The following is an 18,018-nucleotide window of genomic DNA, read 5'->3' on the forward strand; positions in this document are numbered from 1 at the left end:
TGCAGGTGTGTAAATGAGAATAAGAGAAACAATGTCCCAAATACAAATATCACAGAAAAGGCTAATGAAGCACATGCATACAGTGTAACCACCAAGAGGACCATCACATAAAAGCAGTATGTACATATAGTCTACTTTCAGACTGAAAATGTTTTTTTTTTTCTAAAAAAAAAATATTTAAAATCATGTTTCTTTTACACATATGTATGCATTTCTAGTCAACTTAAGATTCACAGGCTATTCAGTCACTTACATGACTCTCCCTACCAATCTCACATTACAAATGTCATCCCATACAGCATCTGTGACATTAACTTCACATTTTAAACACGAAGCTTCTAGTATCAGAACACACAAATGAAGGAGTTTGGGAAAATGTGTGCGTGTCAAATGAACACATGGCTGGTTTGCTGGATGAAACTAGAATTGTCCATTTAAGCTCATCATCTCAAACTCAAACAATTAAGATGACAATCAATGTACAACCAGAATCAAGCAAAATTTGAAAGGAAAACACCTCAAAACCATGACTGGTCAATCGTGATTTGATTAGAAAGAACATGATTCAAGTTTGCTTTGAGGCATGTGAAAATAACTTGATTAGAATGAAAATATACATTTACCAACAAATTCTTTCGACAGTTTGAATGGGTTCAATGTGAAAGATGAGACAAAAGCAAGAAATTTTTATAGCAAATGTCAGTTAATGACCAATGCTATTCTTTTGGTTGTTCAGCATAGCCATCACTGTTTCATGACTTACTGTGGGTATAATTATGTCTCTCATCTCCTTCTGTGTTCAAAACATGAAATGGCAACAAATTTCGTATCATTTTTCTGATTTGTATGACAGTACTAACTGCTTCTGTATTGAAAGAAACTGAAATAGCAGTCCCTAGCATGTATTTCAGACTCACCTCCAGCAAAATCTTCTCTCTAGAACTAGTAATATCAGTGTCATTTCAAGTTATGAAAATAGGGGGTTGTATACTGTCAACCCTAGAGCATGCCCCATTTCTTGATATTCTGGCTTTTGAGTGGCTTGGAGCACTTTTGGATTGTTTTCTAGCTTTATGGCATATGATATCATAAAATTGTCATAGTTTCTTTTTGTTTCACTGCTTTCAATCTAACTGATGAGTTTCTTGGACATAAATTCCCTATTAAATGAAGTATACATAAATATATAGATTTTTTTTTTTCTGCAAACCATTGCAGTACCCTCTACATTTACAATTTTTTCAAGGAGAGGCCTAGGGTGACTAGAAGCTCCCCTATTACAGTGTAAAACATGTCATATACTGGGTAATTTCATAATTTTCCTTTGTCAGAAGTCATGTAATAAGCTGGAAACAACTAGAAATATCACTTAAGGTGAATAATACTCTCACCTAACACTTCTTCACTGTTAAACTGCCAAGAATGATAAACAGTAACTAATGTGCTATTATCATGGCAATAGACTTTTTGATAATTTTGAAAGATGGGTCTTGCATAACTTTACATTACACTCACCAGGTGTTGTTAACAAAGTGAAGAACATCAATCTACAAGGCTTCTTCCTGATATGGGGACCACAATGCACTGTCACCATGGCAACATACTTTTGCTACTCTAACAAATTTTTCCTGTACAACTTTGCATATGTTCAACAAGCTTGCCAAATTTGATTTGAACTGCAACAAATCTGAAGACATTCCATCTGCAAGGCATTTTCCTGATTTGGGGGCCACAATGCACTGTTACCATGGCAAGGAATTTCTGACACTCTTAATGAAAATTTGTCTTATTCAACTCTATATCACAGTCACCATGTGTGCCAATTTTTTTCCTCAGTCACATAAAAATCTAGAGGAAAATCTAAATCTACAAGGCTTTTCCGGATGTGGGGGCCATAAGGCACTGCTACCACAACAATACACTTCCAGTACTCATTAAAAAATTGTCCTGTGCAACTGTATATTAGTTACTACACTTGTAATGCACCAAATTTCTTCTCAATCACATAAAAAACTAGAGAAGAATTCAATTTTGCAAGGCTTTTCTTGATTTAGGGGCCATAATGCACTGTTATTATGGCAATGCACTTACCGGTAATGTGTCTTGCAAAACTTCACATTGATTCATTCATATGTGCCAAATTTTTTTGTGAATGGCCAAAAATTTGAGAAATAGTTTGAGAAACAATTAGTGTTGCAAGCATTTGAAAGAGCTGGTCTGCTACCCAAATGTGGTGTTTCATTCTTTTTTATCATTGTAATAACATTCACTGGACATTCTGTGAGACGGTATACAGTTTCACAAGAGAATATACAAATGTGAGCAGTGAGGGCAGCAAACACCTGCCATAAAATGTTGCTGGGAAGGCTAGTTTGATATTGTGTGTGTATGCAGGCAGTCTTGTTTTATTCACAAATCAGTGCAAGATTCTGACAGAACTCTGTCAGAGTTTGTTGAGCAAATAAAGAAAATAAAGAAAATGTACTAATACTGCTTTATCTTTTAGGTTTCTTTACATTTTTCTTTTTGATATTTCACGTAAATGACTTATTGCTTTAATTGAAAAAAAGAAAGAAGTTGTGCACTACAATGATAATAATATCAATAATGATAACAATTTAATAACAATAATAATGACGATAGAGCTTCTATGGCCCATACACCTACATGTATAACAAATCAATGTTCCCTACGTGCTTTACAATAACTCTTATCTATTTTACACACACATATCATCACAAAAACATATTAACAAATTATATTCAAAATGACAAAAAAAGTCACATCGAATATACAACACACAAGAGTAGCTGTAAGCATTGAAACACAAACTACATACTATCATTATTCTTCAAAGCAAGAAATCTACGTCCTTTGGAACTTGTATGCAACAAAACATACTGTCACTTATTGTAAAAGCTGTTATTCTATTCCTCTGAGGGTTTGAATTTCATGAATTTTGCAAATTATTGTTGTGTTGTGAATTTCATGATACAGGAAAATATCGCCACCTGATCTTGATAGCACTAAATTTGCCATGCAAAATGTGCTCATTTTGCACCTTCTGAGCTGGGGAAAACCACGGCCATGACTGGCTGGATAGGCACATGCTAGCTTGTCTAATGTTACATGCATCCTTCCTTATTCACAAACCTCGAGGGTGAGAGAGTGCTGTGAGGGTGGAAATCAAAACCAAAGCATAGTTGACTTTGATGTAATTTTCCTCCGATGATCCTTCATCAATTAAATTGTAACCACTGCTATCTCTTCAGGGGCCTCTAAACAGTCACAGTTCTCTACCTATTAAATAGACTACATAGAAAACTAGAAATGTCGCTATGGCGACTGATGCCTCCGCCATAATGCATGATTCTCCCAATAGGTGTACAGTACAATGTCTTCACAATGTGTGATGACAGTTTCACATAACTGGCAAAATATTGAAATGACAGGTTTGTCAGAAATATCTTGAATGTTCACTTTCCTTGAACTGGGTTTGCTATAATTGTCTAAAAGTGCAAGCACACATATTTGGGGAATTGAGAATTTTTACTTGACTTCTGACCGCCCCTTTTATAAGTTTATGCATTGAGTAATTTCCAAGGTATGAAGAAAGGGTGTAATTACAGTACAAAATAGATTTTTTTTTTTTTTTTTTTTTTTGGGGGGGTTGAAACCTGGCCTTTGACCCTTAACCTTTGACCTTTGACCTTCTGGCTGGAAATTTCCCAGAGAATCTCCATTAGGTAATGCATGTATATATTAAGTTTTAAAACTAATAATGCAAGCATTGCATATACTAGTATATGAGGGAAATAGTAAAATTTTGAGGAGTTGACCTTGACCTTTGACCCCTGACTATTGACCCATGACCCCTAAATTCCCTAGATAATCCCTGCCAGTCAGTACATGCATATGTACCAAGTTCCATAAAGATACATTGAACCATTTGCGAGAAAAGTGATATTGCAACATTTTCACCAGACCTTTGACCTTTTGACACGTATGACATGAAACTCTCTCTGGAGAATCTTTACACAGTAGTACATGTCTACACTAAGTTTCAAGAAAATACCTTTGGGCATTGCATAGATATGGGGGAAATAGCAACATTTTTAGCATTTGACCTTGACCTTTGACCTTTGACCTCTTGTCAATGTCACTAAAATCTACTCAACTAATTGCCCCATCATACATCATCCTTGGACCAAGTTTGGTGAAATCTGCTTCATCCAGTTTTGAGCTATCACGTAAACAGATAAATTTTAGGATTTGACCTTGATCTTTGACCTTTGACCTCTGTCCGATTTCACTAAAAAACTATTTAAGTAATTGTCCCATCATACATCATCCTCCGACAAAGTTTGGTGAAATTTCCTCGATCCAGTCTTGAGTTATCGCGTAAACGGATACAATTTCATGATTTGACCTTTGGCCTTTGGCCAATTTCACCCAAAATCTAATCAAGTAATTGCCCCATCATACTGTATACTTGGACCAAGTTTGGTAAAATTCCAGTCAATATTACTCAAGTTATCGCGTAAACAAAAGCGGACGGACGGATGAACGTACGGACGTACGGACGTACGGACGGACAACCCGAAAACATAATGCCTCCGGCACCACTTCGTGGCGGAGGCATAAAAAATGTGTCTAATAGACACAAGATCATGCTTGAAATTCATCATAGTCTGATGCTCAGGAGCCTTACTCCAAAGTCTCCACTTAGGACCCCTCATATTCCACAACCGTCACTACATCCATGTACCATCAAAAACTTATATTGTTAACCTTGTATCAAATGAACAACTGTCCTCCCAGCTCCATTGAAACATTCCTGCAAATTCAAGATGAAATCAGACCATGGATTTTCAAACAGCAGACAAAATGTGTAAAAGTTGATAGGCAAAGCATAATGCAAGATGCATAACATACAGTGGACAACAGATGAAATGCAAATGCAATGCAATGTCCAGCAGTCCTTGCCATATACCTCTGTATGTGAGCTACAAAAATTATAAAACTGCAGAAGTCATAATCATTTGACTACAAATCATAATCTACTCTATAAAACACATACTTTGTGACTACAACATTTCATTTCATTCTAGCATTTTCCTTATCAACAATAACACAAAACTATTATGAAATGATAATTTGCACATCAAACAGGTGAAAAGGCATATTGGGATAGTACAACAGATTACCTAGTACAAATTTAAATACAAATGAATGAATAGATTATTTACAAATGAAGTGAGTAAAACACTTCATGAATTGGGACTTGTTAGATAATTCAGTGAGTGGTTGACCTCTCAATCAAGAACCACAGTGATAAGAGCAATAAGATTTCTCCCTTTTTAGAGGAAAATGTAGTGATTTCCCATCTTGGAGACACAATAGGGCATTAGTGTTGTGGGTAATAATGTTTAAATGCCAGTTTTTATTTGCATTTCTATCAGTCAACTCACAAAATTCACAAAAAACAACAACAAAACTGCACAATGTGCCTTGTGTACAGTACTGTATCTATCAAGTTCTATATCAAGCTGCACTATAAATTGCACTAAAACGATCCTTGAACCACTTCAATGTGTAATCAATAATACAGTAGCTCCATTTTTACTTTCAACGATGCTATGAAACATACTATAGATTGTCATGTGCATCATCTACTTTATAGAACCTGTTGTGCAAGTTTACAATTATCCCTCCTGAAACTCCGCAAAACTTGAATACTTTCTATTCCTGTGTGAGTCAGTTCAACTTGCAATCCTACTCAAAGGTATGCAATAGATCAACTTCTGAAAACAAGACATTCAGCAGAGTCATATAAGGACATTGGTTTTCTGTATTACTTTTGTCTCTCTGCTGACTCAATCTGAAGTTAAAAAATTACATTCTAGACTTCACACACAGGAACTGGACACTCTAATGAGATCTGGTATGTGCATGGGTTAAGGACTCTTTCAAATAAACTACAAGAAGACCACATCTTCATTGGGACAACTGTTCGGGGTGACTGCCCTGATAGACCGAGACCAGAAAATTGATTCATCTGAATACTACACAAAGTATAATGGCTTGTCCAATTGCAGTGCTAACATTAGTGTGCCCTGGAAATGCTGCCACAATAATGGATAATTTCAAGTTCCAGTGATAGTGCTAGTGCTAGTACTATCTCAAAACCAGCACTGGCAAATAAGACCAAACTTGAAATCAGTCAGTGTTGGGAGGTTGACCTAAAAATTATGACGTATGTTGTACACATGTATTTCAGATAGTTGGTGTTGGGCCTGGTGTTGAATGCTGTCTGCTGAATCGAGCTTCACCATTTGTGTTGGCTATTCATGTGTTTGTTTTAATTTTCCCATTGGCTAACACTAGCCCCTAGGGATTATTATCTCTGCCATTTCAAGCTTGATGCTGGTGTTAGTATTGCTGTGCAGACCAATATTCACGTCCATAATAGATGTACGTTGTGATGCAAAGTCTATGCTAATGCAATGATCGCTGACGTACACTATTTAAATACTCTAGACATGGCTACATACTTTTGAGCCTGGGAGCAAAATTAAGATCATTGTGTTTTGGAGAAGGAATGAAATTTGTGGCATTTCAATTCTTTTCCTCATTATTTCTCTAAAACTAAGCAGTCATGACTACATCTTTTTATATTTGACTAGAACCATTTACCGCCACTTTTTCGCTGTTGTGTGATGGTAACACCCACTGTCAGGATTGATCATTTTGATTGGTATCACTTGAGTTTAAAATCTGACTGTTGGTGTTAGAGCTTGATTTAAGGCAGTTGTTTGGGAGACAACACTAGCAATAGCACTAGCACCAAACTTGAAATCACACATTGTCTTGTCTCAGCCATCCGTGTTTACATTTACCTGTGTCCAGGGAAAACATCTGCACATACACAGCCTGAATGTTGCCATCAAGCAGTGTCCACAATCAAGCTGCCCTATCCGGGTAAAACCCACTTTCTCCTCATAAATGCTGGTTATGATTCACGACTTTCTTTATCTCAATCAATATTTTATTTATTTATTATATTTCATACATGTACACACACAATACGTACATTAACACACACCCATAGCCCTGAACAAGATCAAAATAATAGTACTGACATATTTTCAGTATAACAATTCTATTTAATCACAAAATGGAAGAAATTTCCAACCTACTTCAAATCATGATTCTTGCAGTGAGCAAGTAATGAACTATGTCCACAATAATAAAGCCAAAGGGTTGGATAGGTATTCTTATACCATGAACATAAGGTTGTCTCAGGTCAAATGAATAATTGGCCTGTACACTTGTACAAATTTTCTGAAGCGCACTGTCATCAAGTGGAAGAGTGTACGGATACCTATACCCTAATGCCTAGATGTGCTGATCTTCTTGACAATCAGTTGATTCCCTCCCAAACTTGTCCATGATTGGGTTCAGGATAACACCTGGTGAAGCATAACAATGACACAGCCCCACAGGAAGGCCATTCCAGTAATGTTGGGATTAACAGGATATCATGCGTTGGTCCTAGTTTATGAGTAAGCTGGACATCCGTGACAGTGTAGAGGGATTCAAGTGACAGCCACTGAACTCACCCCAATAGGCTGGCCCTGGAGGTAGTGTGCAGCTGCTGCCCTCTGTGTTGATGGCAGGAACCAGAGTCCCTTGGTGTGCACCAGCCTGGTCTTCATGGTCAGCACATCGCTCTCAAATGGAGGGCCAAACTCTGCCATTAGGCTACTCAAGGTTGGAGCCGGTGGGGCAGGGGTGCCCTTGGGGGCTTCCCATCCCCCCTGAACTACTGGCTGGAGAGGCCTGGACGGAACCTCTAGTGAGCTTGGGTGTGCAGGGTGCTGCTTGGAAGTTTTGGGAGGCAGCTGCAATTTGGGAATCTGAAAGCACAAACAAACAAACAAATAAACATTGTTACCATGCTCAGCATTCAATAAAATTCTGCAACTGACGGATATTCCTCTATATTAGTACGCACAATTAGACTGAATATAAGGAAAAACTAAAGATGTAGTAGTCTTAATACATAGTTATGATGTCAGATCCACTTACCTATAATTTCACGGGGAAAAATACTTTTCTTCCACTCTTTAATCTTTTATCTGTTCTCCCCATCTGGAAAAGAACTCACTTGAACCTGCTCAATTCCAAGCAGGAAATAATGGGTGGCACACTGTGTTTCACTGTGTATGTTTGGGAGTTCAGTTCAGGAACAGGTCACAAGTTGTGAAATGCCTCTATAATGACTGCACTGAAGTTATCTTGGGTTCAACACTAGTTTAGAAATGAACATACTTCCTATAATACTGCAGTGTGATGAAAATAATTTACAGCAGCAACACATAGTTTGCAGTTTATGGTAAAGTTCTATGCCATAAGAATGTGAGCATGATACAGACATGAACGCAAGTACAAGCTCATATGATAAGTTGCTACAACTTTAATTTTCATGCAGGGTTTTCTTCATAACATGGTCTGTCTGAATGGGAGGAGTGTAGAAATCATAAAATTTTGTTGATATACACATATGCTTTTGCCCATTGCTATCTGATTCATCTGACCAGCTCTGATGTGCTTGAATAGACAGGTTCTGTACTGTATTCAGATTTTATGCATGCTTTGCTCACAAAAGTTGCCCCTAACAACCACAAAGTTTGGCAGAGGCTTGCCCTACCTAGCAATAACTAAGCAAATTCCAGCCTACATATCGTAATGGGAGGGAGCATGTGAATGAAATGCTTTGTTACTAGGCTGAGACAGAGAAACATCCAGAAATTGTAATACATTACAGAAACAGTGTACTGACCACGATTACATTAAGTTCTGCTCAATGAGCCGCCATCTAGGAGTTAATCATTTTGTACTGGTACAAATGTATACCCCCCCCCCAAAAAAAAAAACCTTCTTTCATCTGTTGTAATTCTTGGTTTATCAATGATTTTCACAGTATGATAGTTCCCCATCTTTGTCCTTATCTTTAAGTAATTTTATTTTTCTTCTTTTTTTTTTTTTTTTTTTTTGGGGGGGGGGGGGGGGGGGGGAGTCAGAAAATAGGGTAGACTGAAACCTATAGTCTGTTACAGCACAATTATTACACTGCCCCAAGCAGCATTCGTCATAATTTATGATTGTCATCCCCCCAATTATTGTAGCACATTAGGCGTTTTCACATCAGCCCGATAAAAATCCAAGCTCGAGATATTTTTTGCGATCGCAAATTAGCGCGCTATTTCATTTCCTATTCACATCAGCCTGAACATCATCAAATAGCGCGCTAGTTAATTATCCTGCTATTTCGGAAATTTCCCGAGTTGGACTCGAGAAATTTTCTCGATCAATTAGCGCGCTAATTTGTATTTACATTATCAAATAGCGCGCTATTTCGTAATCTGGTTAATTTCCCAAGTCAAAAATAGCACGCTATTTCGAAACATCGGGCTGATGTGAAAACGCCTAATGGTTCATTTTGGTAAATCATTAGGTGTGTTACATAATGAAACAGAGCTTGCACCTGCACTCTTAGCTCTCACATTCTGGGTAATCTGCCACAGACAAATATGCCACTAGGACAGAAATGTACCAATCTGTGAATAGAAAATAGTTGGTACAGCTGTTGACATATCTCCCTTCCTTTAAAAAAAAAGGAAAGAGAAAAGAAAACCTAGTTTGCTAAAGCATATTTTTAAATACATTCAGTTGAATGGGCAATACAAAATATGACCTGCAGTGCTGCACCAACTGCATCCCAGTGAACTGATGTGACAAACAATGTCTACAGCACCTCTGGGATATAATTCAAAAGTCTTTGCACTGCAGCACAACACTGGCTATAAGTAGACCTATTATATCTCAACACATATCAACTGAAACCACAACTTATGACACTCTGTAACATTTATAGAGCTCTGTGTACAGTAGATCATTCATAGTGTCACCTGACCAAAGGATTCATTGTATATCAAGTTTATAAACATTTTATAATTTAACCCTTATCCTACTTGAGAAGAGACTGATTATCAGTCAAAATAATGTCTTGTCAAATTACTTATTTAAACAGAGTAAAATCAGTAAAACAATAGAAAAAGTGTCATTACAAATGGACTTAAAACAAGAGTTGTGGAATTTTAGTCATAAACTGCACACTATTACCCATGTCAAGAAAAAAAACAACACTTGTATATGTCATCAAAATCTTGTTTAAAAGACTACACTTACATAATTGTTGCTATGTTATTACAAAGGCCACAATTTGATGTAAAGGATGCATTTTACTGATTTCCTATCAAATAATGACATATTTTTACTCAAAATGTGTATAGTTCAATTGAAGATCTTACGAGGTGAATATATATCATCACCTATGCCAATTTAAATGTGAAATAGCATCTACTATCACACATTCATTAAGAACAAAGGAAATTTAAAAATTCTGTAACTTCTTTGTTCTAGGTCCATTTTCACATGAAACCATTCATTACCACAGAGCTCATCTAATAGTACCCTATGTATCACAGGCAAGTTGATTATGATGTGGAATTGTACTTTAGAAATCACAGCTCAACATTTACAATGTATTTAAAGACTACACTCGAAATTTGTCCTGGGGTATATAAAATAGAATATCATCATTAGTCAAAGGAAATGTGTACAAATTGTAAAAAGGATGTGCTTTATTCATGCCCTTAGTCCCTACGTATGTTGTACAGTATTTATGCTAAGCCATAAACTGCTGAGCTTAGTAATTAGATTGGCATTGGTAAATCCCCCTTAAACTTACCCATTATGTAAGCTAGGCACACCTGCTGTGGAATAACTTTGCAAGCGCCTTGCTATCCTGAGACATAAAAATGGCATCATTTTTATAAATCAAAAGCTTGTGTCTGGACATCTGAGCCAAGCAGCAAACTAACATGCCATAAGATGTGTCAACTGGTGAACATGGTTTACAACAGCAACAAACTTACCTTCAGCAGATGTGCTACAAACATTCCCAAAATGAAACTACCAAACCAGTTTAGCATTGATGAGTCAGGATTACTGGGTGTAAAACAAATACCCTATCTTGTTAATAACAGGCCAATACCATACGTCTGACAATTTTATGAACTTGACATTTACAATAAGCATACCTCTTCACTCTCAGTACCCATCTGGATGGCTCCTTGTTTGCTGTTCCACAGTACATTCCTGCATAGATTAATGAGAAGAACATCGTATGGACTACATATTCATGCACAACCGTTCTATCCCATGTATATTACAATTACTTGATTGTTTGCCACATGAAGTACCTACACTCAGTTCAAAGGTCTTTACGAGAGCATACAAGACTTGCTTGGCACTTGATTGTAATTGTCCGTCAAAATTTTGAAGGAAAAGTTTCTTCATGTAAACCTTAATAGCTGACAACATAATACATAAAATCATTTAAGAAACCTCCACCAAAAAAACGAACAAACAAACAAACAAACAGCCAGAGGATTTTTGTGACAAACAATTGTGCTATCTTTAGGCTTTTTCTCTAAGGAATACTAGCACTTTCAATCATATTGACAGTATAGTCGAATAACATTTGTAAGATAATAAATTCTGTTATATGCATAAACAACTGTTAATTTGCTATTGTGGCATTGCCTCTGGATCTTACAGCATAAATACAGTGAAGCAGTAAAGTTGCCAGAATACAAATTGACTTCAAAGTGCATGCATGTTTAAATGCTTCATATTTGCTCAGCATTTAGAAAATTTGAGCCATTATGACGATGCAATTCAACAAAATTTTATCAATAAGGTCTGCAACTTCGAAGACTCTGGGCATACACAAATACTCTGCTATTATATACAAAAGAAAAAAAAAGGAAAAGGAGTCCTCTTTCAGATCATACTGACCCCCCCCCCCCCCCCCCCCCCCAACCAAGAAAATTATCACGTTTTACTGAAGTACCAATAGGTCTGAATGCAACATAATGGTATATTTAGATAAATTTCCTTGTACACGTAGAAGAGAAAAACAATGCATGTAGTTTATCAAAAGACATGAGAGAATATATTTCAAATTCCATTTTGCCCACCTCTTGAAGTATATAATCCATGTTTCTATAGGCATACTGTTGTCACCCTTGGAACTTCTGAAAGTGAGCAAAACAAAGTAGCAAGATACAAGGAAAATGTCAGTTTACCTGTCCTTGCTCTCGAAGGATATATTGGAAGTTGAGGCGATAAGGGGCGACTTGGGAGAGGACTGAGTGAACGTCTCATTTTTCTTCAGGTCTTTCAGCATAAAATCAAGTTCACTGGTGATGCTGGACAGCATCTGCATGGAAACCAGAAAAAGAGTGACAAAAAATTGAATGTCAGAAGGCACATATGATGTGAAGGCTACGTATCAATCATGCACACACACACACACACACACACACACACACACACTATTGCCGTTATTTTGCAGTGTAGCACTGAAAATTGTGGGAAATAGCGCAATTGTGATCATGATCTGAACCCTAGTATGGGGCAAGATTTTCATCTGAATGCTCAGTCTTTGGCTGTCAAACATCACACATTGGAATAACATAATACTTCCTTGACTGGTGAGCACTTTTCCAATGTGCAGCACTTCTCACATGCACAGCCAGCTTGAATGTTTTGTCTGCGCTACAGTCAACTTACCTTAAAGAAGAAATCCACTCCAAAATTTTATCAATTTCATAAGAAAGAAAAAAAAATTCCCTGCAAAACAATACAATGAGGATCAAAGTCGGATAAAGAATATGGAAATTATGACATTCTGAAATTTCAACATTTTTCGGAAAACACTTCTTGAACAGTTGTTATGAATATTCAAATCAGAAAATTGATGATGTCATGTTTTCACAATTTCTTAACCCGTTGAGAATGGGCTGATTTTGCTACAACACGCATTTTGCATAGACCCCTGCCTGAGTATACCGGGACTCGTCCTCAACGCGTTAATAATTTCATATGCAGAAATGACAAAAATCTCATATTTCAGCAGTATAGATATAAAACTTGCCATGAAACTACCCAAAATAAACAACAGCAAAAGTTACCTCTGATATATCTTGGTATGGGAATATGCTTAAATTACCTGCATAAGCTAAAAATAATTTTTTTTTCTGAATTTCATATATGGAGCATTATACATGAAAAATTGTGAGGGCATGGCATCATCAACTTGCTCGTGTGAATTTGAATATTCATAAGGACTAGTCAAGAAATGTTTTCCAAAAATGTCATATCTTCCTTATCTCTTATCTGATTTTTGCCATTCTTGGAGCACTCTGTAGGGATTTTTTTTCCATTTCTTTTGGAGTTTATTCATTTTGGGGTGGATTTCCTCTTTTAAAAAAATGTGATTAAATGACATCAATATTCAACAACAACCATTCTGAACAAGAAAAAAACAATTGTTGCGCACTGGTAATATAAGCAACTCATACTTGTCACTCATTAGAGGAAAAACCACCACTATTTAGGAAAAATTTGTACCATTAACAAGAGAAATAAGAGGGTGTATGAGAATATGTTGAATGTCCTATGAAGGATGCTGGGTATGAAAAATCAGGGGAGCATGAAGACCATCTAGGTACCAAAACAGGTATTCAAATGAGCAAGATATCTCAGTGCAGTCTTCATTGTAGCACTGACTTTATGGACCATGTCTGTAGTCCGCTAGTGCACAGAGAATGTTCATATTTGGGAAAAATGTAGTGCAGCACTGCCTATTGATCTTTAAAACAGTTTGATAAATGGTAAAATTTGAGAAAACATTAAAATGGAACTAGAAGAATATTTTCATTTTTCAGTGCGAAACCTATTGGTTGTGAGAATCAACACTTGGTACAAGGTATTCTGATGACCATAGCCATCATTTCATTGAACCATGATTGGTATGCCAGTATGAAGTGTTACTTCTCTTTGAGGTAAAACTGGGCACATTCCATACTCCTGCTATATACTGTAAAATCAACATTTTTTGCATGCATGAAACTTTGGCAAATTTCGCGAGCTGAAATTCGCAAAATTTGCAAAAGTAAATGCACAAACAGGAGTTTGTCTGCACTCAATGCATTGAATGCCAGTGGCAATTCACAAATGTTTCATGCCACAAAAAGACTGTCGGTTTCAATTCGCAAAAGTTTCATGCTGTGCATGTTTCTGGTTTTACAGTAATACTGCCAAAGTTTCTCCTCAAGTGCAATAGTTTACTGAGTAGCTGCATCCTTGAATTATGACACCGTAACCACAACTTTTGCTTATGAATGAAATTACACACAGGTAATAAGTGAGTTTACATACATTTTCCAGAGACTGTATCCGGCTCAAAAAGTGGCGGTCACTCTCTGGCCACTGAAAGGTACTTTTCTTTGAGGCCATCGTGGGAAGCGTAGTCTTCAAAGCCATCCTCATCCCATGAAATACATCTACATGTACACTGGGTTCAGTCGGAGGACTCTTACTATTATGTCCACTGGCACATATAAAATTCAGACACATTGGAAATTGAATATGTCTATCTACAAACACTGCATGTTGCCACTCCTGATATCATCCGCAGATTATTTACATTGTAGCAAGAAAGAGAATGGGTCCGACAGTACAGGTAGCACTTTCCAATGAAAACCACATGTGATTAAACATATGATGCAACTACTATATGCTGGTCCAGTCATAGCAATGGAGTTCACACACAATATTTGCAGCAAAAAAGAATTACAGCAAAAAATGCCCTATTTCTCTTGCTCTCCTGCTGCTTCAGTTGTCCAATGCAGACATGATCAGATACAGCACAAGGGAACTACCGGGTATGCTCTGAATCACAGTATTTTTCCTGAAGAGTGTGCAGGTATGGCACAGGAATTCTTGTCATGAACAGATCTATAGGCCAGAATGACTCTATGATGTCCACACAGAGTAATTTTGAACTGATCCATTATCCACCACAAGCGGCCAGATGATGTTCGATCTACTCTTGATCTGACTGTCCAGTGTACGTAATGATCTTTATAAGCTGAGCTTTCAAGATCAAGTGATACTGTATCAAGGCAGCCTGCTAAGCCATCTCTCTGTTGAAGTCCACAACTGAAAGGATTGAAAGCACCAGTTTCTCTATGATTCACTGCTCATGGTCACAGAAATTCTCCTTGCTCAGTGAGACTGTGTCACCTAAATACCAGAGGAGTGACACAAATTTTGTGACATTGTTCTTCATCAGTTGCTAAGGTGATACATCAGATGGGGAAAATTCCGAACAGTATGCAGAGTTGAGTCAGTTACAAGCCAGGCCTTGTCCTGGGTGTCACTCGACTGGTGAGACTATTTTCCCCTCAACATATTGCTGTGAATCACAAGTTTGGTGGCAGCAGCACATTGGTGAGATAATGTCCTGTCAAACATTGCTCAAGATGACACTTAATAGCTTCAAGTTAAAGTTTCAGCTCACTAGCTATGCTTACCTGGAATGGGCAGAGAGGAAGCTTTTTATTCCAATGTAAAATGCATTCACAGCATTGACACAAGAAGCCTCCTCATCAGGATTTATGTTCAGTGTTCAGACAGCTTCAGAGATTGCATAACATCTGCAATTCAAACTCAATCTCATTCTAATTTAGAACTGACTTCATCACAGTCATGTAGAAAACTTGTAGGTCCAAGAATCATGAGTGCTGCATGATCTCACTGTCTGTCCATGTTGGCATGAAAAGAGAAAACTGCAGAGCAAATTTTGCGATTGTCCTGGAAGTTCCACAGAAAACGGCAGAAAACGTCAATTACCTAAATATTCTAGCAAGCAGTGATGGACCTTTACTTTCCAGTAAACACTGTGTGCTACATACAGCCAATGCACGTCTGCATAACTGCATACTTGAACTTTGCAATCACTTCCACAGTCTGACAGAGGACCAACGAGGGCTATGAAATCCAAGACCTACTGTAGGATCATTTCACAATTGAGCCATGGGTGTCAATCATCATTCCCAGTTTGAACACCTTCAGTCCCTGGCATATGTCCTTTATGTGTGCAAAGTACTTGATGTATTGCTCACAGGTTCTCTTCATGGGCAGACTATCCTAGGATTAAGTGATCCTCCTCTGCCACTACCCATAGATATGAGTAATATCACTCCTGGAGTCATGGTGTCTGATGGGAAAGCTTGTCAGACCAAAAGCGGATTCACTCAGCAACCATTACCAACCCCAACCCCCCCCCCCCCCTTAGAAAAAAAAACCAACAACAACAACTACAAATCCATCCAAGGTACTAAATCGCTTCCACTTCCCATTCCACCACGGGGCTGGTGATGATGAGCTCATGCACTAATTCAGGGTGGCGAGTTGACACTATATGTCCTTATCCAACTTCCTGTGACCCATATTTCACCTGTGTATTGGGTAACGTTGGCAGTATAAAGTTACCTGGGTACTACCAGACTAATTTGGGGATGTGAGTTGGCACTAGTTACATGCCTTGAATCCATCATACTCCTACCCTGGATTGATAACTTCCCACTTTTTAAAACGAACAAGCTGTCATACAGGCTAGAGATATTAATACCTTCAGCAAAGAAATGTCAAAACAAAAGTAACATTCAACATCCTCATTCCATAGTTTTTGATGTGCAACACCATTCATCTTTCAATACTCCCCCTGGTAGATGGATTTAGATACTGAAATGACAGAGAGAGATGCCAACACAGGAAAAGCTGATTTCCTTTTTAATGAACATACAATGTCAGCAGAGTGCAATCTTTGAGGTACTAGCAGTTCTGTAGTGGTATACTCACACACACCAAAAATACACTGTAGATGGAAGCTTCACCTAGTATTTTGACCCAGTATGTTCCACTTCATTCAATGCCAATGTATGGGACCTAGCAGCAAGATACCATATATATTATTTTTTTTTAAATATAGGTTTTCCAGCCCAATTTCATTAGATTTGCATTTGAATTAATGACACTTTCAAATTCAAGCAATTTATGTCAACATTCTGCTCTCATATCATTTCTTTTTATAATTGATTATCATTTAATTTACAGAGAAATTCATTTAGAGAGAAATTCATTGAATTGAACAATGCAAAGTTTGCATTCAATTTTGTGCCAGCTGGATAGACATTCAATTTTATCCCAAGATTGAGATTCATTTATAGGCACAAAAATTCAAACTTTAAACACTAGAATTCAATCAACATAAACAAGCACTGTTTTATGGGACTAATACTGCATTTATGCAGTATATCAAATTCCCATCTCAATTTTCATCTTTATGTCAAAGTTCTCTTCTTTCTGTTCTTTCTTCCAGTTTCACCTTATTATCTGTAATGGAATGGTCATACACTGTATCTCTCAAATTTCTGTATAAATGAATATAAGTGCATACGTGTATGCTCATGAAAGTTGTTGTATGTATGCATGAATTATGAAAGTTGTTGATTCAGATGACGGTTTATCAAAGGAACTAACAATATCAGTATAAGTCAAAGATACCACACATTAAGCTTGGATTATCTGTTCAAACAGAATGAGATGAGTTACTACATGTACATGGAAAATATGCAGTAATGAAAAGCACTGCCCAAATGCTGTAAATGATTGCCTTTTCGTGGAATTGAATTCCTTCACGTTCATCATGGCAATGCTGACGCAAATTTGAATGCGTTTCGCATGCAATTTAAATTTGAATGTACTTTTAAAATGTTCATAAATGTGAAAAAATCATGAAATAGAATGCTGATGAAATCAAGTTGAATGAAATAGTTAGCTTTTTCAATGTTGATCTCGATGATCATTAAATTCGCTTGAACATGAATGACCGCATCATTAAATCGAATGCAAATCAGATGAAATTGGGCAGCGAAACTGATAGATTAAAGTTCAAATTCTGACAGAAGAGACTGCCAGCTAAGAAACACAAATAACCCTTACAAACCAAATTTGATGGTTGTAGCCAACTAAAAT

The 18,018-nt window shown here is 37.1% G+C and overlaps 1 pseudogene; it reads right to left on the bottom strand.

Annotated features, from left to right (window-relative positions):
- The window catches only part of LOC139737626 (uncharacterized), a 96,851-nt pseudogene that overhangs the window by 32,278 nt on the left and 46,555 nt on the right, over positions 1–18,018 (bottom strand).

This window comes from Diadema antillarum, unplaced genomic scaffold (assembly GCF_040938485.1).
Source record: "Diadema antillarum isolate AM-2024a unplaced genomic scaffold, OU_Dant_1.0 seq00000697_RagTag, whole genome shotgun sequence".
In the NCBI taxonomy this organism is placed as follows: domain Eukaryota; kingdom Metazoa; phylum Echinodermata; class Echinoidea; order Diadematoida; family Diadematidae; genus Diadema; species Diadema antillarum.